This window comes from Dipodomys merriami, unplaced genomic scaffold (genome assembly GCF_024711535.1).
Source record: "Dipodomys merriami isolate MVZ:Mamm:240054 unplaced genomic scaffold, mDipMer1.0.p SCAF_3, whole genome shotgun sequence".
Classification (NCBI taxonomy): Eukaryota; Metazoa; Chordata; class Mammalia; order Rodentia; family Heteromyidae; genus Dipodomys; species Dipodomys merriami.
In genome coordinates, this window is record NW_027204492.1 from 48,808,002 (window position 1) to 48,830,577 (window position 22,576).

Here is a 22,576-nt window from a genome sequence, read left to right on the forward strand (position 1 = left end):
ATGTCTTCAATTAAACTGGCAGGTAGGCCTCCAGGGAACTTGGCAATTCCATTGAGTACCTTCTTCAGGAGTGCAGCATTATGTACTCTGAGAATAAGTGTCTTGTACACTATCAATAACTCCCAGAATTCAATAAGGAATAAGGGTATCCTGGCAATGTCTTGTATTATGGCCTTAATATTTGTAGAGCCATCTGTTACCTTGATTTATAGTTTTTGTACATCTATGAGGCAAGAAAATTTTAGAGTTTTTTAGTTCAAAGAGAATATATGTATTTCCCAAGGCTACTGTAACAAAGTACTATAAACTATATGGCTTAAAACAGAGAAAATTTATTCTTATAGACCTGGAGGCAAGTAGTCAGAAGTCAAGGTGGATTGGGTGAGTTGTGTTCTTGCTGAAGCTTCCAAAAGAAGAGCCTTTTGTCTTTCAGCCCCAGGTGACTAGAATTATAGCATCAAAACTCCTATCTCCACCCTATCTTCATGTTCTACTTCTCTTATATCTCTTTTCATGTTTCCCTTTTCTTGAAAAATCATATTGTATTATGAGTCAACCTTGCTTCATTACACCCTTACTGTACTTCATTACATCTGTAATGATGATATTTGCAAACCAATATCACTCTCACATTCTGAAATATTAAGGATCAGGACATCAATGTAACTTTTTTGGTGAGAATACAATTCAACCCATGACAAATGCCAAGACTTAGGCTAAGGGATTGACCCTACACTATTGTGCCAGGCTCTTACAGACTCCAGGCAAAATCCCAGGTATGTGTGAAATCCTTTGAAGTGCAGGCAGGGCAATCCTCCCATGCCCAGCTGTAAACATCCCATTGTGGGCCCAATTGAACCTAGTGGCTTTTCATTAACCTCTGCCTCCTTGCTTTGACCTTGTATAAAAACCCAGCTCCTGTCTCAACTTGCGGGCACAACCTCCAAACCTGCAGGAAGGTCTGTGCCCCTTGCTGTTCCTCAATAAACAGTCCTCACCTGTTGATGATCCAGTCTGGCCTATTCCTTTTCCATTCTCCTCCATTTTCCTAACATAAGGATGGTCAAGGGGTTGTAACAATGTACAACTAGATCTGTTGTCCAGAATTTCAGGGCTAAAAATACTACTTGAATTTCAATCACACATTCTAAGCCCTGGATCTCACACTTTATGACGGATATCCTGGTTGAGAAATATAAGAAGTACAGTCTCCACTGAGCAATATGTATAATAGTGGGCATGTTAGCTCTGATGTGTGTGAATTCTCATTTTTTATTGTTGATTCTGATAACTTATTCTAACATCATGGCAAGGGATTGATGAAATGGATAGACACATCCTCAAGCAGTCTCCATCCTATAATATGGAGATCTTGACAACCATACCAAGCTTGCTTCCATGACTCAAGTCATAATGAATATCTCTGTACACAGGGACTTAGCTCAAGCTATGTGGAAATTTATTTCTAGGAAAGCCAAGTATATAGCCAGCAATTGCTGCTATGTAGTGGAAGCACAGGATTGAGGAGAGCAGTATATTGTGTTGGAAGCACAAGAACACCTCATGAACCGTAAGAATGGACTGCCAAAGCCCTGCAGCAAAGGAGTCTGAGGGCTTTAATGGTAGTACCTATTATACTGCAATGAGGAAAGATCTAAAAACCTTTTGTTAGAGAAGACAGGATTAAAAATAGGAGCATTTGCACATGATAGCATAAATGATCTTAAAATTCACAACTGATACCCAAACAGCCTAAAAGAGATTGTGTTTATTTCAACTTTTTGGTGTTAAGAGGATCAATAGCTGTTTGGATATTCTCAATACAGAGGCTCTTTGGTTATGGAATAATTTTAGCTTTCTTTTTTTTTCTTTTCCTTTTCTTTTTTTGTCGGTCATGTGGCCTGAACTCAGGGCCTGGTTGCTGTCCCTCAACTCTTCAGCTCAAGGCTAGTGGTCTACCACTTGAGCCACAGCACCACTTCTGGCTTTTTCTGCTTATCTGGTGCTGAGGAATCGAACCCAGGGCCCCATGCATGGGAGGCAAGCCCTCTACCACTGATCCACCTTCCCAGCCCCACAGAATAATTTTAGAAATTTGATTGATAGAGTTAATTTCAATAATAGTTTATATTGTTCTCTGAATGGATGTGGGCATAGAATTAGGTGAATTATTCCACCATGAGGTATCACTCGTCTTCCAGATTTGTGAACTGGATAAATTAGGAAGGTAAATGAAGAAGAGGAGATAATCACCACTTCACTAGTTAAGTCATAAAATAAGTTTCCATCTTTGAAGGGCCTCTTTTCATTTACTTTGGATGATCTTAACTATTTTAACTGTGTGGAGGATGTCAAGCCAATTTTTTTGGGTCCGGTCATGAGGCCTTAACTCTGGGCCTGGGCGCTCTCCCTCAGCTCTACCACTTGAGCCACAGCACCACTTCCAGCTTTTTTCATTTGCTTATGTGGTGCTGAGGAATCGAACCCAGGGCCTCATGCATGCAAGGCAAGCACTCTACCACTGAGCCATCTTCCCAGCCCCTGTCAAGCCAATTTGTAAGTGCTATAGATTTAAATTTTAATATATTTCTCACTAAGAACATTCATGTCCCTACAGGATTATTTTAGGTCTATGGGTGGGTGCTATTGAGTATGGGAAATTTTGACAAGTCGATATTTCTGATGATTAATGTAGAATATAAAACTAGCTGTCCTCTATTTTATATTCAATAACACTGATAAGATACAAGTGATACTGTGCTTACATTTGATAAGACTCCTGGGATATCATAATTTGAGCCCCAGTATTGATTAAGGCTATGATTTTCCAATTAGTAAGTTTCACCAGTTGTTACAGATAATTCAAAATATACATTGACAGATACTAATGCCTTTCATTGCCTGTTTTCCTTTTTGAGGTATACAGTTAGTTAATTTTCAGTTGCTAATCATATGTAGTGTTTTTCAGATTGTTATATGTAGTTTTTTTGTCAGATTGTTTTTAACTCCATTATTCAGGCTTCTTTTTGTTTCTCTTTTATTTTCTTTCACTCTCTCTTTCTCTCTTTCTTCTTCCCTCCCCTTCCTTCCCTCCTTCATTCCTTCCTTCCTTCCTTCCTTCCTTCCTTCCTTCCTTCTTTCCATGTTTTCTTCCTCATTACCTTCATTCCCTTCTTCCATCCTTCATAGTAGCTTAATACACTTAATACAATGAGTCTTTCTACTCTGTATTTAGATATATCTTCCACTAGACTTCTTCAATCAGTATTATCAGAGTCAGGGGTCTCCCTTATCACAACGGTTGTTTAAGAACTGTGGACATAGTCCTTTTACTGTGCTCTGTGTGTACCAGGGGATCCAGGTCTCTCTTTTATAGAGATCTAAGCAGCTAAGGGACACTGTGGAGGAGGCTGTGTGCACAGGTCTTCAGATTGAAGGTATCTTCTTACTATGGAATGTGTATGTCCTCTTTTTTTATTGAGCTTTTTTAATTGTGAAAATACAATACAAAGGGGTTACAATTACATGAGCAAGGTAATGAGTACATTTCTTATCAAGCATTGTTGCCTCCTCCTTTGTTTCCCCTTACTATCCCTGCTCTCCCATCTCCCCTCCCCCCACCAAAGTTGTAAAGTTCGGACATAGCATCTTGTACATTTCATTGTTGCAATGGGTCCACCTGTATTCCTATTTAAACAATTTGTTTTGTTCCTTCCCCTCCACAAATTATACTAACATCAAATACAGTGAAAACAGGGGTTATACCATGGGGGAGGAACATACAAAGCAACAAAAAAATTAACTTATAAATATGTTAGAAACAGTAACAAGAAAGATAAATCACTTGAGTCCTTATCTTGGGGTTCATTTCACCTAACATTAACTTATCTGACTTTTTCTGCTTGTCTCAGACATATATTAGTCATTGCGAATATGGGAAACCATGGGATCTATGTTTCTTTGGGCCTGGCTTACTTCACTTAGTATAATTTTTTCCAAGTGTTTCCATTTCCTAACAAATGGGGCAATGTTATTCTTTCTGAGGGAGGCATAGAATTCGATTGTATATATATATATATCACATTTTCTTGATCCATTCATTTACTGAGGGGCATCTGGGTAAATAATTGCATTTCCTCTTTTTTCCTTCTCTTTTAACTGTATAAATTCTCTGAGAATATTTTGAATTTGGAGATTCAATGTGTTGTGGCTTTCAGTTTCTTTCTATGTCCAGATGAAAGACATGGAAGCTCATTGACCTACATATTAGAGTTCTGAGGATGGCAAACAACAAGACACTAAAAAGATACAATTTAATAATAGTTTATTAATGAAACATTCTCACTGCTTGGAGCATGAAGATACTACATACGTATATGTATGTATATGTACATATGTATATGTATATGTATATATGCACATATATGTATATATGCATGCATGTATACATACATATATGTATGAATATATACATATACACTTATATACTAAAGTACACGTACATATATGTGTGTATACATGCATGTATATATACACATATGTATATATACACATACACATATATGCATATATACATGTATACACATATACATATTTATACAGATATATGTTATATATGCATATATATGTACATATATGTATATGTGTGTATAGTAACATATGTAAGCACAGGTCACAAGAGGCTTGTCAATATGGGGAACAAAGGAAACAACCAAGGGCAATGGGAAGCACTGTGTAGTGGAAAGGATAGGGTAACCTCTTGTTCTCATGGAAATAAGATTGGCTTACTTGAATAGGTTTATGGGCTTGCAGAGGACTGCAAAATGCCCTCATGGATATAATCAAGATCTGCAGATGATATATTTGATAAGTAGCATGATTTGGTTAGAGGACTTTTTTTCACACCGAGTGGGAAGTCAGATCTTGCAGTTAGGCCACTTGAGACAATGATAGTTTTCCCCAGATGTCAAGGCAGGAAATCACATTGAGATTTATCTTTATATCTTAGGCAACAGAGCCAGCTTATTTAACAATCTTAACCTAGATGACATCAAATCAATAGAGACCTCCCTCCACACTGGTATAGTCTAAAGCATATTGCTCTCTCCACCAAGTTGCTGATTGGAGGTCCCAATAATTGCAGAACATGAACATTTCTCTCCTGCTTCCAGCTTTGTGTTGAGGCTACCAGTTTCCTGGTGAGTGTATTGCAGAGACAGTTTGTATTCAGCTTTTGTTTGTCAGAGGTTTTGCCCTGGGTGTGACAACACTGAGAAGACTGAGCCCTGATCCTTCTTGCTCTGGCTTATGAAACAGTAATGCCATGCCAGGAATAAGGAAGGATGAAAACTTTCAAGCTATTGTCTACTCCTAACCACCCAAACAGAGCTATTAAACTAAAGTGCTACTTTGACAGTGACATGATGCTGTCCCCACGCCAAGCATCAGAGCTATAGCACAGAAATATTGCCAAGACAGGGAGGTTAGTGGAACAAAATACTTCTAATAACTTGCCAGAAAAAATTACTTCATTTGAGGCTTTTCTGTATGCCAACAATGAGAAAAGTGTGGCTGAAATTAAGAAAGCAACTCCATTTGTAATAGCCTGACAAAAAATAAAATACCTAGGAATTAACTTAACCAAAGAAGTGAAGTACCTCTATGATGAAAACTTTAAAAACTTGAAAAAAGAAATCAAAGCAGAACTTAGAAAATGGCAAAACCTCCCATGCTCCTGGATTGGAAAGATAAACATCATGAAAATGGCAATACCTCCCAAGGCTATCTACAAATTCAATGCGATACCTATCAAAATTCCAACCTCATTCTTCAAGGAAATAGAAGAGGCAATCCAAAAATTCATATGGAACAATAAAAAAACCCGAATAGCCAAAACGCTCCTCAACCGATAGAACACTGCTGGAGGAATATCAATACCAAATTTCAAAGTTTACTATAAAGCCATAGTAATCAAAACAGCTTGGTACTGGCACAAGAACAGACCTCAGGACCAATGGAATAGAACTGAAAACCCAGAAATGAACCTACAGACCTATAGCCATCTAATCTTTGATAAGGGAGCTAAAAAAATAGAATGGAAGAAAGACAGCCTCTTCAGTAAATGCTGATGGCAAAATTGGTTACCTTCTTGTAGAAAATTAAAGCTAGATCCTTATATATCACCCTGCACCAGAATCAACTCCAAATGGATCAAAGACCTTGAAGTCAAAGCAGACACTCTGAAAACATTACAGGATGGAATAGAAGAAACCCTAGGTCTCCTTGGCGCAGGCCGAAATTTTCTTAATAGAGACCGGGAAACACAACAAATCAAAGAAAGGTTGGAAAAATGGGATTGCATGAAGTTGCAGAGCTTCTGCATGGCAAAAGACATAGCTAGCAAGATCAATACAAAGCCCACGGATTGAGAGAAGATATTCACTAGCCATACAACAGACAAGGGTCTCATATCTAAAACATACTTGGAACTCGAAAAATTAAATTCCCAACAACAAATCCTCAAATAATCAACTGCCCAATAAATAAGTGGGCAAAAGACTTAAAGAGAAACTTCTCTGAAGAAGAAAGAAGGATGGCCAATAGACACATGAAGAAATGCTCAACCTCCCTAGCCATAAAAGAAATGCAAATCAAAACAACATTGATATACCACCTCACCCCAGTTAGAATGGCAAAAATCAAGAACTCTAACAACAACAGATGCTGGAGGGGATGTGGAAAGAAGGGAACCTTACTGCATTGTGGTTGGGAGTGTAAACTTGTTCAACCACTTTGGAAAGCAGTATGGAGGTTCCTCAAAAGACTTCACATAGAGCTCCCCTATGACCCAGCAATCCCACTTTTGGGCATTTACCCAAATGTTACAAACAAGACCACACTAAAGCTACCAGCCCAACTATGTTTATTGCAGCATTATTTACCATAGCTAAGATACGGGACCAACCCAGATGCCCTTCAGTAGATGAATGGATCAAGAAAATGTGGTATATATACACAATAGAATTCTATGCCTACATCAGAAAGAATGACAATGTCCCATTTGTTAGGAAATGGAAAGGCTTGGAAAAAATTATATTAAGTGAAGTAAGCCAAGCCCAAAGAAACATAGGTCCCATGGTTTCCCTTATTTGCAATATCTAGTATATGTATGAGTCAAGCAGAAAAGGTCAGATAATGTGATGTTAGGAAAATGAACCCTTAGATATGTATTTAAATGTTTTTTATGCATTTGTTTGTAATGCATTTATAGGATTATTTCTTTGTTGCTTCGTATGTCCCTCCCCCACAGTATAAGCCCTGCTTTCACTATATTTGATGTTGGTATAATTTGTGGAGGAAAAGGGGAAAAGCAAGTCATTTAAGGATACAGGTGGACCCGTTGCAACAATGAGAAATACAAGTTGTCATGTCGAAAATGAACTTTACAACTTTGGTGGGGGGGAGGATTGGGTGGGGGACCGGGGGAGGCTGGGAAGGGATGTGAAGGGTAAACAAAGGAGGAGGCTGCAATGCTTGATAAGAAATGTACTCCTTATCTTGCCCATGTAATTGTAACCCCTCTGTACAGTATATTCACAATAAAAAAATTACTTCATTTGAAACATAACAAAGTGAGAAAGATGCTTAAGAATCACAATGACATGTCTTAGGATCAACAGTGTAACTCCCCAAACAATGAATTGGTTTCTTCAAATTCTCACCAAAATACATTTGCAATCAAGCATGGGAATGAGACAAATCTTTTCAAAGACAAATTTCGTTCATTTCATGTTTCAAACCAGAATACTGGGACCCCAGCCTTCTGAGTAGCTAGGATTATAAGCATTACCAACTGTCACCTGACAAAAATAAAGGTGGTGTGTGTGTGTGTGTGTGTGTGTGTGTGTGTGTGTGTGTGTGTGTGTGTGTGTGTGTGTGTGTGTGTTGGTGTGTTGGTGTGTTGGTTTTTTGGCTTGAACTCAACCTGGACACTGTCCCTGAACTTTATTTCTCAAAGGTTTGCATTCCAATACTTGAGCCACAGGTATAATTTCAGATATTTTAAAAAAGTTAATTGGTGATAAAAGTCTTATGGACTTCCTTTCTTCCTGAGTAGCTAGGACTGCAGGAATGAGTCACCAGCTCCTTGGCTTCAAATTGTATCTTCAAGGGATCTATTTGGCCTACTCTACTTCAGTCATCCTCCATAATATGTATGCTCAAAACCAAGTATTTCAGCTGAATTCTGGAAGTACACCTTTGAAATGACCACAGAACATCTTCACTTAGAAGTACTGCTGACATCTAATACTTAAAGTTTAAATCAGCATGTTTTCCCTTCACCAATCTGTTCCTTCCTTCATGCTTGAAAAACAGAAAGAGAAAAGAACTGGTAATATACTTCCACTTCATGCTCTACTCCATAGATATACTACAGATTTTCTATATTATGCTGTTTTGTAAGAAGGTAAGTTCATGTGATTCACATAAATGGACCATTTTGCCCCATAGAAGTGCTATATTATCATTTTGAATTAGCAATATTGGCTGCTTCCTATTATATACATGACCCAATAATGTCACTGTACCCAATTTTGAACCAGTCCCTGAGCTCTGAGTCTGTTACTGTAACAGCACTGCAGTAAGAATCTGGGATCCTGAGGCAAGAAATATGTTTTATTTTGTGAAATAATATTCTTTATTTTTTATTTCTGACAATAAATTATTAGTTTTGTGACATATTATGTATGCTTACACAACAAAAGTGTTTTTACCTATTGTCTGCTTTGGGAGCATGTTGTTAGAAATGACCACTTGTATTGTTATATGTCTTCATAGGAAATTCAATACAAGTTCATGGGGATGGTAAATGTTTTAATTAGTATTTATGCCACTCTAAATTTCTAGCCTGCAAAATATAGTTCTGGAGACAATAAACTGATTTTCTTTCTAAAATAATTAAGGAAAGAAAATTTGAGGTTTTCAGATGGAGTTAACAAAACTCTGAGCAGATTCACCTTAATATTGTTACAGGTTAGCTGTATTTAATCTGTATTTACAGGTTATCTGTATAGTTACAGGTTATCTGAGTTTCCAAGGCAATTAGTTTATGGCCCACTTTTATGCCATTTCTCCTTCAAAAAATTGAAAAATGCTTGAAAGTGTCAGCATACTTGATCACAGCATGATTGTTACTAGGGCATAACTTCCTAATTAAAAAATATTTCAGCATGTTTTTCAATTTTGCTCACAATAATTATGGCTTTTATTTGTTGATCAATCATTGTAGCATAAGGTGCTGTGAAACTAGGTATTACTATTTTACTGGTAAAGGATCTGGAATTTTACCCAAAGTCATAGAAACAATAAGCTTGGGTTCCTATTCATGCTTCTCTGAGGCTAAAAACATTGCTCATAAGTCTACAATTCAGTGTCATGCAGCATTTCATTTTCACTGTCTATAGATGAGGTTCATCTCTGTGACTCATTTATTCCATTGATCTCCTTTGTATTGCCTTTATCTTAGAACTCAGTATTGGTTATCATCTACAGTTTTTCCAGCTATCTGATTTGCCCTCAGGTGCCTTCTTTTATTTCCGAGTCATGATAAAATGTTAAGATCTCATTTCATGTCTTAACAGAACACAGAGAAGAAAGTACTGACGTACATTCCTATATCTGTGAACATGTATTGTGGTGGTTATCTTTTTTTAAATTTCTATATCTGCCATTTCTCTCTGTTTTGGGTTGTGTTGTTATTTTTAACCCTTCCCTTTTTTGCAAATCACATATGTACTTTCTTTCACCTTTGAATCAATTTGACTCCTCTCTAAAAATTTGATTGAAAAATCATTCTCTAATTTTGTCTGCTAACATGATTCATATTGCATGCTAAATTATCTTTCAGTTTGTACTAACAGAATATTTATGCCAATATATTTTGATGTAAAGAGCACAATGGAGAATTAAGAGTTCCAAGAGCTGAAGATAGTTCATGTACTTAAATCATTCAATATGTAACTACCAAAGTAAATTCTTGATAGCAGAACAATAAACAAAAGGTTCTCTTCAAAGTTTGATGGTCCATATTATATTACCTGAGCTGCAGGTTAATTAAATGTTAATACAGCACACACAACTAACTTTATATATATCACAGCCCACAGATATATAACCACAATATATTTTGATAGCGATTTATTTCATATTGTTCAGAATTCATATAATGAATATATGATTCACATTCTCAGAGATGACTAGAAATTAAATTGACTGCCAAATGTCAGTAAGCTTGGCAAATCAAGCATAGTACTCATCAAGCCTAATATATTACTGGCTGATGCTACCTCTGCATTAAAGCTATTTGTGATTTCATTGTATGGGTAGACATAAGCTAGGCTTTAAATCAGCCCTCAGCAAAAGAACTCATTCCCCCTTGTGAATATTTATTGTAAAATACTAAGATATTTTTAAATTAAAATTAATATTTCACTGATCAGAATTGAACAATTTAGATCTGAAAATATATTATTTGGGCTCTTCAGTTCCATATTGCCACATGTCAAATTGCTATAAGGAGTGCTGAATGCAAATGAGATTTTCTAGTGTACTCCCCATCCCTTCCTCAGGGTCAGCAATGCAGATAGTGACATACTTAACTGTATATCACCTTATCAATTCCCTGACTTGATTAGAAGGGATAGTGGAGCTATCACCTGGGTAGTTGGCCATTTCAAGATAATGTCCCACTGATAAACACTAAAGACTTATAATTACATGTGCTACTGACATTTTACAGCACTGTTAGAGGTTTAATTTAATGGTGCTTGAAGAATCAAATGAGTGTTGTGTTGATGCCTTAAGTGCTTGAAAAGGAATTATCATCAGTTTACAGTACCACATTAAGCAGATCAAAAAATCCCTTGGTCTAACTGAAAGCAGGTAAAAATGAACAGAATTTACAAATACTTTAGAGAAGGACAAATAGGAAGTTAAAAAATGTCTTCATTAATTTATTTTATAAAACTCATCAATTAAACAACAGATAATCTGTAGTACTGCATGGCAGGCAATATCACTATGTATTCAAAATCTTCTTCCTCTTTACTACTGAGGCATGAAAAAAATTAAAATCTTTGACTGGAGATAGAGCATTTTATGTACAGTTTTGAGTAGGCTCAAATCTTTTAGTCTGACATACATACTCTCACAAACTGGCCTATCAATCATTCCGGATTTCCTTTCCAGATTTTTCATTTGCACTTACATTTATCTGGATCCTTCTATTTTGTAAAAAAAAAAACACAAAACTTGACTTAGTACACTACAGGAATACTTTTTTGAATTGTATACCTGCATGTTTACTCACAATAATAACTACTACTTGAGACTGGGAAGGTGTCTTAGTGGTAGTGTGCTTGCCTTGCACGCATGAGGCCCTGGGTTCGATTCCTCAGCACCACATAAGTAGAAAAAGCTGAAAGTGGCACTATGGCTCATGTGGTAGAGCGCTAGCCTTGAGCTGAAAAGCTGAGAGACAGTGCCCAGGTCCAGAGTTCAGGCCCCAAGACCTACAAAAAAACAAACAAACTAACAAAAAACTTCTACTTATGAAATATTTGTCTTAAATCAAGCAGGCACACAATGCTTTTCATATTTAACACATTTAATCCTACAACAATTCTGCAAAGGTGTCTTTCATATCCCATTTTATGCCTAAGAATATTGTTTCAAAAATGTTAAAAACTTTCCCAATACCATACAGCCATTAGTGATAAAATCAAAATTCAAAATCCAGTTCCATCTCATCTCTAAGTTCATGTCTTTAATCATGATATTATAGCTCATATCATTCATTCTACATAGAGAACTACCTACCTATCTACCTACTTACCTTCCTTCCATTTTAAGTTCTAAGTTATGTGTAAATTTCCCTAGAGGTCTTCCATTAGTCAATAAAAATCCTGCATCTTGTAGATACGTTTTTCTAATTTGGAGAGGGGAAGGGAAATAACAAATGCTGAAATAAGGATACAGGATGACCCATTGTAACCACAAGATGTAAAAGACACTATGTTGAAAATGAACTTTACAACTTTGGGGAGGAGGGAGGAGTTGGGGAAGTAGGGAGGAAAGGGATGGTAGGGGAAAAACAAAGGAGGGGTAACAATGCTTGATAGGAAATAGACTCATTACTCCTGTAACCCCTCTGTACAGTATCTTTACAATAAACATATATATCAAATTTTTTCACTTGGATATTTTATTTTGTTCCATTCCTGGGGCTTGAACTCTGAGTTTGCTTGCGCTCCCTAAGCATTTTTGCTCAAGGCTAGCAGTCTACAAATTGAGCCACTTCTGGCTCCACTTCTGGCTTTTTTGGTAGTTAATTGGAGCTATGAGTCTCAAGGACTTTCCTGCCCAGTCTGGCTTTGAACGATGATTCTCAGAGCTCAAACATCTGAGTAGCTGGTATTACAAGCATGAGGCACTAACACTTAACTAAATTTTGACATTTTTCGAACTATTGCAATCCAAATTAACCTTAGCATAAAGAGACCAATGGTATATGCTTTTTTGAATTATAATTGCTTACAATGAAATAGGTGACATTGATTAACATGCATTATATTCATAAACTGAAATGTTGAATTTTAAGTGAAGACACTTTTTCATTTTTATCATCCATTGCATCTAGAATTTTATCACATATATGTTAGATGTCGATTAAATCTTATGAATAATAAGCAATGTACTAAGTAATCAAAAGAATACCTAGATTGAACTGTTAGAATGCATAAGATAACTCCTGTCTTTGAGAGTTTGTAGACAGAAGGAATACTAGTGTCTTTAATAGAGGAATATAAAACTGTCAGGAAAGATAATTTGGAAAGACAGAATTTTCATTATTGAATATAAAATTTACTATCTATTCAGTAGTGTGCATTAAGTACCTCCAAAGCACTAAGCATATATACCATTTAAAAGTTTATATATGTTTCCCAACTCAGTGGTGTCAGAGGCATCAATCCCTGTAACCCCATCTGAGCATCTGTGTGCTGTGAGGGTTCATGCTGGCATGCATTCCTCTGGGAGTGAAGGGGGACAACCCTTCCTCCATGCGGGGCAACGGTCCTGTGCCCGGCACCAGACTTACATGATGGTTTGCAGAAAGTGTCATTTGAGCTTCTCCTAGTTAACTTCATAGGACAGTGACTCAAGACCCTCTTTGTGTACTCACCTGTGCATTATCTACTTTTACAACCTTGATTACTGGAACTACTCCATATTTGCTGACAAAGATTAGCTTTTCCTTCTTACTGACTTAAAGTTAAACTCTATTTGTCTGTGCTCCCATAAATTGTTTAAGATTAACTCTCTGCACCCTGACTGAAGATTTACTTCTCCTGCTTGTGTGCTGTATATAAGTATGTGATGTTTCAATAATCTTTGTCTATACCCGCATGGTGTAGTCCCATCCTGGCTAAGCCAGACATCGTGTTCCCATATCCTGCTGTGGAAACAGCAACAAGTGGGATGCAATTATTTTCATTTTACACTGACTAAAACATTGAAACTCAAAGAGTTTAAATAATTCATTTTCAATGTTGAAGATTTGGGAGTTGGAGTGGTATTAGAACCTAATGCTATGTATTCATCAGTCCACACACATCTAATACTCCCACATTTTACTTCATGACTGTAAGAAATACCAGTGACAATTTTGTTGGTGGGGGAAAGAGTATTCGATTTTAAATTATTTCAAAATCTCTGTGCTATAGGAATATATCTAAGTTGTATCACCTGCTGCATGCTACAGATATGCTTCATTTAATAATCATCTATTCTGTAAAGCAGACATTCTTATTTCTGTGTACTTAGCACATTTTGTTCATACTCTAATCATAGTATTTATAACACTCTATTATATCTACACTATTGAGACTACATGACAATCTTTTGAGAAGAAGGGACTTTTTTTTGGCTTTAAATGACTTTACGTACTACCTAAAAAGTAGCTAGGAAAGAGATAGAGATAAACAAATGGAAAAATGATGACCATAATTTTTGTAACATTAAGAGTCACTTGCTAAACAAATGGGAGCAACTCTGCTTCAAAGCATGTATGCTAGTATGGAGAGTGCATGACAAATGCAAATGTAAGTATAGTGCTAGATCAGAAGCAGTAAATGCCTTCAGAGAATTCAAACTATTTGACAAGTTCAGAAAAAGGAGAGATTACTTCAGATTGGATGAAGTTGGGGAATTAAGAAAGTGAAAGAGTGCTTAAATTCTAATAGGCTTTGGGGATATTTGGTCGATTCAACAGTTATTAAGAACCTGTTATGTGTCAAACAGTGTACTAGACTCTCTACAGTTTGAAGATAAGGTCATAGTCTTACTTTTTCTATAGTACAAAGTACAATGTGGGAGAAACATATATGGACAGGCAATGTGGAACACAGAAAGATGCATGGAAGAGGACTTGTTAAAACAACATTGGTTGCAGACTTGATGGTGTTAAGGAAGGAGGGTTTCTAAATGACATAATGATTTGAGGTGAATGGAATTTAACTGCAGTTAACCATGGAATAACTATTTAATGGCTGTTTAGCTTCTGAAACAACTGGAAAACATGTGTAAGCAATAATTTAAATTCTGCTACAAAAATTAAACTAAGTTAAGCATGTCAAACTGTGCACTTAATAAATCCTAATGGCAATTATGAATGATCATCTCCCTGTTCCCTCTATGTTTCTTATTGCCACTAGTTTTCTTATGCAGACATTTTTATTTAGGTACGACATGAATAATGATAATCTGGAATTTCAGGGAAGTTGGAAGTGTTTCTCAGGAAGTAGAATGCCAGCTGAGTAGCAAAACAAAATAACACAAACTCAAGCTGAACGCCCTGAGTTCAAGCACACACATACATAATCAAATCAACCAAAATGAAAAGAAATTAAATAAAAATAAAGTAAGTAAGTCACACAATTAAAAAACCTGTCAGTGAAAGCTCAGGGAAATTTTTCTTTTAAATATCTTAACTTGAATATATTTAAAAAGAATATAAAAACTGATGTAGAATCTTCTGGTAACTGTAGAATGACTACATGGCTCATTGTTCTGTATTAGATTATATCCTCTTTTAAATTTTCTGAGAGGGACCAGAGGAAGATAGCAGAGGAGAAGCTGGAGGCTAATCAAGCTCTCTCATAGAAAACAGTTTTAGTGTTCCATTGAACAGTCCTAGGCTAGAGAATCACACCAAGTGTGCCATCACAGTACAGAAAGTTTGGCCAGAGAGGAAAAATCCAGGCAGCTTGGTCAAGGAGACAGATCTGAGCATTTGCTGGTACAAACAGAGAGTCTGGGACAAAGGCACCAGATGTGGCATATTCTACTCACCGCCAGCAAGAACTGACAAAGAGCAGAAATATTTATCCTGCTGATCACAGACCATGAACGGCCCAGGAACCAAGAGTCTTGAGTGAGTAGAACCCTGAAATCCTCACAACTTCTCACAGAGATGTGAGAAGGCAGCCCCTCCCCCACCAGGGGAGAAGATGTCTATCTGATTCTGACAAAGGCCTGGTCCAGCATCTACCTATAACTCAGGCCTTGGAAGAAAACAATTGGAGCCATTCAGCAGATCACAGGAACTTGGCCTGACCTGCCAGACTCAGCTCCACCCAGGGGAAAGTCACCTTTCCCAGGCAGAGAAAGCTCCACCCCCAGAGGAGTAACTTTCTTCACTGGGTAAACAGAGCCAGAGACTACCCCTCCCCACTGCAGCACAGACAAACAATTGAAACTCAGTAAACATAAACCCTGAGAATGGCACCGGGCTGGACTCTGTTAGTGTCTCAGGAGCTAACCTCTTAAGCAAAAGCTACTGATTGCTGATAAGCCTCAACCCTACCAAGAACCTAGCCTCAACACAGCCACTCCACGCTAGAGGAAATAGCCATCTCCCACTTTTGTGATACTCAAAGCAGAACTCCCACCCACTGAACTAGCCTGGGAGGAAGATCTCAAAGACCTGGGTAACACAGGGCATTTTTCTGCATGCTCAAAAAAAAAAAACTAAGAAAAAAATGAAGCCACAAGGAAACCAAACACCACAGCAGACCAGAGACTCCACAAAAAGTCTAGTTACTGACACAGGGGAGATACAATATCTCCCCCCACCCCCAGAAAAAAATCAAAGAACTCATGTTTCTACCTATTTTTTATTATTTAAAAATTGTTTTTTCTCTTTCATAATTTTTATTTTAGGTGTGTGTGTGTGTGTGTGTGTGTGTGTGTGTGTGTGTGTGTGTGTGTGTGTGCTATTTATTTATTTATTTTTAAATCTCTTTTTGACTTTTTGGTCCTTTTTTCTTTCTTTTTCTTTTCTCTTTCTTCCTTTTCTGTGTGACTTAATTGCTGTTCTGCTCATCCCCAGATATATACCCATCATCGATTGTTAACCCTTATCCCTTAAAGTGTACATACTTAATCCAGAAATTTATTACTCAATTCACGATCCTAAGGGATTAAGTTAAGCTTAAGAGCTTAACTTCTGTAATAGTGAGAGATCAAAACTAAGTTTAGCAGTAATTTCAGACAAAACTAAAACATTTGTCATCTGTTACTGGAAAGTAAGTGTTAGATCCTTCACCAAGGCAAGATGACAGTAAGAATTATTAAGGGATCAGTTTGCCCTCACCAGTACAGGAATTTGGGCGGTCTTTCCCCCCAACTCTGTCAAGGAAACATTTAGAACAAGACATAATTCAGCATTCCTGTTGTTAGCCCCACTTATCCAACCAATGATGTATGATTTAACCTATCCTGTAACTGCTAAGCTAGAAAGTTCCTGCCCTTACTGGAAATGATCATATCCCTAACCAATGAGCTTGAGACATCCTTCCTCCTGCTACATACTCAATAAAAACCCTGTTGGCCAAGGGGTCGGGGCTCATAACTCTGACGGGCTGCATTGATGATTGTGAGTCCAAGCTCGAGCTTGCAAATAAACGACTCTTTTGCTGTTTGCATTGGTCATGGTCCCTGGGGGTCACTCGGGGTTCTCGAGTTCCAGTCCAATAGTACTATTATTTCTTTATAGCTATATAGTTTTCAAGTATTCTAATTTTAAGTATTTTTATTTTTTATTTTGTAAGTTTTCCTTTTTGTCTCTCCCCTCCTCTCATTCTATCCTTTCCTTCTCTCAATATCATTTCTTTAAACTTACATAATTTTAAGTGCTTCATGTTTTAAATTTAATTTTTGTTTTTCTGTTGATTTTTTTTATCTCTCTCCTATCATTCTGTCCTATCCATTTCCCTCTCTGAGATTAAGACTTGGTTAAATTCACTCTCCTTTTACCTCTCCACATCCCTCTAATCCTATTTTTCCCCACAATTCTTCCTAAACCAAATAATTTCTGGTTTGCTGAATCCCTCTTTGATGTTCTTAGCCCATGAAGCCATACTTGTTTGATGTTGAATAGATTGAATCTGTTGAACTAAATTGTATCTGCAACCATTTTGACTGTGTAAGTACAGGAATCTGGTTGATGCTTGCCTTAAGAGTGTTCTAGCACAAAATTGGTGTTGCTTTCATACCAAATGGGCTGAACAAGCTGGAAAAACACAAGAAAAATAGCAAGACCGGGTATCTGACCTACCACTCATGATAATCAGGTGACAGAACAGTCTATGAATAATCCAGAGGAGAGTTCCCAAAAAGCTCTGCAAACACTTTTGGTAAATACGGTGAATGAAAAGATTGAAAACCTGCAAAGGATCAGTGTTAGTGTGATAGGGAGCAAGACGAGGAAAACCATAGATTAAGACAGGAACTTCACAAGCATGATGAGGCTAACCAAAAATTACTACAGAAATCTCATGAGAATGAGGAAGCTATTCAAAGATTAATACAGGAATTCCGTGGGCAGAATGAGAACAGTCAAAGAGAAAGACAGGAATGGCACGAGCAGGCTGAGAACAGTCAAAGAGAAATACAGGCATTGCATGAGCAAGCAGAGAACAGTCAATGACAAATACAGTAATAGCATGAGCATGAGGAAGCTAATCAAAGAGTAATACAGGAATTGTGTGACCTGGATGAGAATAGGAAAAGATCAATACCCAGAAACACAACAAATCAAAGAAAGGTTGGACAAATGAGACTGCATGAAGCTTAAGAGTTTCTGCATGGCAAAGGACATAGCTAGTAAGATCAATAGAAAACCCATGTTTTGGGAGAAGATCTTCACTAGCCACATAATGGACAAAGGTCTCATATCTAAAATATATTGAAACTCCAAAAATTAAATCCCCCAACAACAAATCCTCAAAGAAACAACGGCCCTATAAATAAGGTGGCTAAAGGCATAGGGAAACTTCTCTGAAGAGGAAATAAGAATGGCCAATTGACACATGAAGAAAAGCTCAACCTCTCTAGCCATAAAAGAAATGCAAATCAAAACAACATTGAGATTCCACCTTACCCCAGTTAGAATGGCTATAATCAAGAACTCTAATAACAACAGATGCTGGAGGGGATATGGCCAGAAGAGAACCCTACTGCACTGTTGGTGGGAATGTAAACTTGTTCAACCACTTTGGAAAGTAGTATGGACGTTCCTCAAAAGATTCCACACAGAGCTCCCCTATGACCCAGCAATCCCACTTTTGGGCATTTACCCATATGATCACACACAAGACCATACTAAAGCTATCAGTACAACTATGTTTACTGCAGCATTATTTACCATAGCTAAGATATGGAACCAACCCAGATGCCCTTCAGTAGATGAATGGATCAAGAAAATGTTGTATATATTCACAATGGAATTCTATGCCTCCATCAGAAAGAATGACATTGTCCCATTTGTTAGGAACTGGAAAGACTTGGAAAAAATTATATTAAGTGAAGTAAGCCAAGCCCAAAGAAACATAGGTCCCATAGTTTCCCTTATTTGCAATAACTAGTATATGTCTGGGACAAGCAGAAAAGGTCAGATAAGATGATCTTAAGCCAAATGATCCCCAAGATAGGGACAAAAGTGGTTTTGTTTTCTTGTTTCTAAGGTATTTATAAGGTACCCTGTGATTTTTTTGTTGTTTTGTATGTCCTTCACCCCCTTCCCCGTATAACCCCGGTTTCCATTGTATTTGATGTTGATATAATTTGTGAAGTGGAAGAGAATAAACAAATTGTTTAAATCGAGATACAGATTGACCCATTGCAACAATGAGATGTACAAGACGCTATGTTGAAAAATTAACTTTACAATTTAGCTGGGGGGCACAAGGGGTGTAGTTGATGAGGTGGGATGGATGGAATGATAGGGGAAATCAAAGGAGGAGGCAACAATTCTGGATAAGAAATGTACTCATTACCTTGCTCATGTACTGTAAACCCTCTGTACAATATTTTCACAATAAAAATTATTTTAAAAATTTTCTGAGAAGACTCGACTTATTTGAATCATTATTGATATACATGAGTGACTGAATAAAAATTTGTGTGAAGCTGGAAGATGATTAATTAATGCCACTGGTGCACCATTTTCATGTAAATTCAAATTTTATATTCAGTTGTACAGTAGTATAACAGGATTTCTGTGGTGTTAAGGTAAGTTGGTGTTAAAAGGAAGGAATCTGTTTTACTGAGACACTGTAAAAGAAAGGAAATAATTCCTAGTCAAGTACTTCATCCAGTCAATTAGTGTGGAGGCAGAGAAGTTAACCTCTTGTTCTCTAACTGCTAAGTGGTAGACTGAAAATACTCATAAGTGCTGTTCTTTGGATATTCTGCAAATAATCATTCTCACCTTGGATACAAGTAATAAAGTCTGAAACTTCAAATGGTACAGTGTTCATTGTGAGGTGAGTGAAAGTTTGGTCACTGGGGCATAAAGACTTAGTTTCCTGACAAATTAATTTGCAAGTCATTACCCTCTACAAATCAATCACAACGGATCATTCAAATTAAAATAATATGAGGCAGTAGAAAGCTCAGTTTTTATTTTGGTTATTTATCATAAATGGCTTTGTTTTAAAATTTGGTTTGAAACTGAGCTGTATATTGATTAGTTTTCATCAACTCATGAATCATAGTTAAAAAAATTACCTTAAATTGAGGCAATCAGGAAATACAGCAAAACTATTTCAGCCTAGCTGCATACATTACAAGAAATGATGTTAAGAAAATTCTCTGCTTCATCAAGATTCTTCTGATTTTTCCAAAGAAAAATGGCATATCCCTTACAATATGCAACGATGAAAACAGAGATGCAAGTCAAATAGTATATTTTGGTGGCCAGAGAGGAAGCTTGGCCAAAAGAGCATGGTAATGAGTCTACAACTAAACTTAGAATAAACAGAAGTATTTTCTAGACTGAGTGGAAAACTACAATTTTCATTATGACAAAGGTAATATACACTTGGATTTTCTGTTATTACATATAGTACAAGAACTAATCCAATGGATTCGGATGAAGATGGTAGAGGAGAAGAAGGAGACTAAACAAGCTCTCACATAGAAAGCAGTTTTAGTGTTCCAGTGAATATTGCTAGGGTAGAGAATCACACCAAGTATGCCATCACAGTACAGAGTGGGAAAATCCAGGCAAGGAGACAGATCTGAACAATTGCAGATATCAGCTGCTATGGCAGCAGTGGTAGCGGCCTTAATCGCCATACCTACAGAGAGAGTCTGGGACAAAGGCGCCAGACTTGACAGGTGAGTGGATTCTAGTCAACAACATCAAGAACTGACAAGGATCAGATACTTCATCCTGCAGATTGCAGACAAAAGACGGCCCAGGAACCAAGACTCTGGCGTGAGAAAAACCCTGACATCCTCACTACTTCTTAAGAAGTAGAGGAGTGAAGGCTGCCCCTTCCCCACCACTGGAGCTCTCCATCTTTGATACTGAAAGGCCCAGCTGAGCAGCTAACTCCAACTCAGGCCTTGGAAGAAAAACAAAGAGACATTTTTCAGGTCACAGGAACCTGACATGACTGTGCCAGGCTCAGCTCCAACCAGGGGAAAGTCACTCCTCCCATGCAGGAGAAGCTCCACTACCTGAGGAGTGACTTTCATCACTGGGTGAATAGAGCCAGAGGCTGCCTCTCCTTACAGCAGCCTAGGCTAACAATTGAACCTCAGTAAACATAAACCCTGAGAATGGCTACAGGCTGGGCTCTGTGAGTATCTCAGGAGCTAACCCCTCAGGGAAAAGCTACTATTTGTTGAAAAGCCTCAACCCCACAGAGAACCTAGCCTCATCCCAGCATCTCCAAACTAGAGGAAACAGCCATCTCCCTCTTTTGTGATACTCAAAGCAGATCTCCCTCCCACTGAACTAGCATGGGAGGAGGATCACAATCCTGGGTAATGCAGAACATTTTTCTGCCTGTTCAAACAAATTGACTTAAGAAACCAATCAAGTCAAAGGAAAACCAAACACCACAAGCAGATCAGAGACTCCACCAAGAGACTGGTTACAGACACAGAGGAGACCCAGGATCTTCTCCTTCTCCCCTCCAAAAAATAAAATCAAAGAACCCTTTTTTGTACATTTAAAAAAATTTGTTCATTTTTAATTGTTTTCTATTAATCTTTTTTCTCACAATTTTTATTTTAGGTGTGTGTGTGTGTGTGTGTGTGTGTGTGTGTGTGTGTGTGTGTGTGTGTGTGTGTGTGTGTGTGCTTTGTTTTAAAAATCTCTTTTGACCTTTCGGTCCCTTTTTTTATTCTTTTTATTTTTTTCTTTCTTTTTTGTGTGACTTAATTGTTGTCCTGCTCATCCCCAGATATATACCTGTTGTCAATTATTAGACCTTATCTCACATTGTGTACATACTTAATCCAGAAATTTATTACTCAATTCACAACCTCTTAGGATTAACTTCTTTAATAGCAGCATTATCTCTTTATACCTAAATCATTTTCAAGTAAGTAATTTTAAGAATATTGAATTTTTAGTCTTTCTATGCCTCCCCTCCTCTCATCCTGTTTTCTTCTTTCAATATCATTTCTAATTTAAACTTACCTAATTTTTAAGTGTTTCACATTTTGTATTTAAATGTTTTTTCAGTGTCTAATGCTCTGTTTATTTTTGGCTATTTTTTAATTTAATTTAATTTTATTTGTGAACATACTGTACAGAGGAGTTACAATTACATGGGCAGGATAATGCGTACATTTCTTACCAAGCATTGCAGCCTCCTCCTTTGTATTTAAATTTTTGCTTTTCATTTTTTCTTGTTTATTTTTCTCTCTCCTATCATTCTGTCCAATCCATTTCCCTCTCTGAGATTAAGACTTGGTTAAATTCACTCTCCTTTTACCTCTCTACATTCCTCTAATACTATTTTTGCCCACATTCTCCCTAAACTGAATAATTTCTGGTTTCCCAAATCCTTCTTCCCATTAATCCATACTTGTTTGATGATGAATAGATTATATCTGTTGAACTTGATTGAATCTGCAGCCATTTCGACTTTGCAACTATAAGACCCTGGTTAATACTTTCTTTAAAATAGTGTTCTAGCACAAAATTGGTGTTACTTTC